At 60.6% G+C, this 1,993-nt stretch overlaps 1 pseudogene; it reads left to right on the plus strand.

Annotated features, from left to right (window-relative positions):
- Window positions 1-213: 213 nt before the first annotated feature.
- LOC142448634 (small ribosomal subunit protein uS17-like) lies at window positions 214-654 on the plus strand (annotated as a pseudogene).
- The last annotated feature ends 1,339 nt before the right edge of the window (window positions 655-1,993 follow it).

The raw sequence follows: 1,993 nt of genomic DNA on the forward strand, positions 1-1,993 counted from the left end.
GGCCTAGGACCCAGCAAGGACGCGGGGGGTGGGTGTCAGAATCCCTCCAGAGCAGCAGTTCTCAACCTGTGGGTCACGACCCCTTGGGGGATCAAATGACCCTTTCACAGGGTCGCCTGATTCCTAACAGTAGCAAAATTAGTCCAGCCCTTGCATAGTACATAAGGAAACCCAGCCGATTCCATGGCCCTCTTTCTTCCAGGCCACCGGGAAGATGGCGGACATTCAGACGGAGCATGCCTACCAAAAGCAGCCGACCATCTTCCAGGTACCAGAAGAGGGTCCCCTTGGGGAAATTGGCAAGGAGAAGCTCCCCGATTACTACAAGAACATTGGCCTGGGCTTCAAGACGTCCAGGGAGGTCACTGAGGGCACCTACATTGACTAGAAATCCGAGGGCCGATTCTGTTTGGCATGGTGACCAAGATGAAGGTGCAGAGTACCATTGTCATCCGCAGAGACTACCCCTAAGTACAACCATGTTGAGCAGCACCCCAAGAACATGTCCATGCACATGTCCCCCTGCTTCAGGTACATCCAGATCGGCGACACCACACTGTGGGCGAGCGCCAGCCCCAGAGCAAGACCACGCCCTTCAATGTGCTCAAGGCCACCAAGGCTGCAGGCACCAAGAAGCAGCTTCCGAAGTTCTGAGCCGCCAGCCTCCCAGTAAAATAAAGCTATTTTTGGTCCTGCCCCCCAGAAAAAAAAAGTAGTAAAATGACACTGATGAAGGAGCACAGACACCCCCTACTGCCCCTGAGCACAGACACTCCCCACTGCCCCTGAGCACAGACACCCCCACTGTCCCTGAGCACAAACACCCCCACTTCCCCTGAGCACAGACACCCCCCACTGCCCCTGAGCACAGACACCCCCCACTTCCCCTGAGCACAGACACCTCCACTGTCCCTGAGTACAGACACTCCCCACTGCCCCTGAGCACACACACCCCCACTGCCCCTGAGCACAGACACCCCCCACTGCCCCTGAGCACAAACAACCCACTGCCCCTGAGCACAGACACCTCACTGCCCCTGAGCACACACACCCCCCACTGCCCCTGAGCACAGACACCCCACTTCCCCAGAGCACAGACACCTCCACTGCCCCTGAGCACAGACACCCCACTGCCCCTGAGCACAGACACCCCACTGCCCCTGAGCACAGACACCCCCACAGCCCCTGAGCACAGACACCCCCCACTGCCCCTGAGCACAGACACCCCACTGCCCCTGAGAACAGACACCCCCCATTTCCCCTGAGCACAGACACCCCACTGTCCCTGAGCACAGATACACCACTGCCCCTGAACACAGACACCTCCACTGCCCCTGAGTACAGACACCCCACTGCACCTGAGCACAGACACCTCCACTGCCCCTGAGCACAGACACCCCACTGCCCCTGAGCACAGACACCCCACTGCCCCTGAGCACAGACACCCCACTGCCCCTGAGCACAGACACCCCACTGCCCCTGAGCACAGACACCCCCACAGCCCCTGAGCACAGACACCCCCCACTGCCCCTGAGCACAGACACCCCACTGCCCCTGAGAACAGACACCCCCCATTTCCCCTGAGCACAGACACCCCACTGTCCCTGAGCACAGATACCCCACTGCCCCTGAGCACAGACACCCCCCACTGCCCCTGAGCACAAACAACCCACTGCCCCTGAGCACAGACACCTCACTGCCCCTGAGCACAGACACCCCCCACTGCCCCTGAGCACAGACACCCCACTTCCCCAGAGCACAGACACCTCCACTGCCCCTGAGCACAGACACCCCACTGCCCCTGAGCACAGACACCCCACTGCCCCTGAGCACAGACACCCCCACAGCCCCTGAGCACAGACACCCCCCACTGCCCCTGAGCACAGACACCCCACTGCCCCTGAGAACAGACACCCCCCATTTCCCCTGAGCACAGACACCCCACTGTCCCTGAGCACAGATACCCCACTGCCCCTGAACACAGACACCTCCA

The sequence above is a fragment of the Tenrec ecaudatus genome, chromosome 5, assembly GCF_050624435.1.
Source record: "Tenrec ecaudatus isolate mTenEca1 chromosome 5, mTenEca1.hap1, whole genome shotgun sequence".
In the NCBI taxonomy this organism is placed as follows: Eukaryota; Metazoa; Chordata; class Mammalia; order Afrosoricida; family Tenrecidae; genus Tenrec; species Tenrec ecaudatus.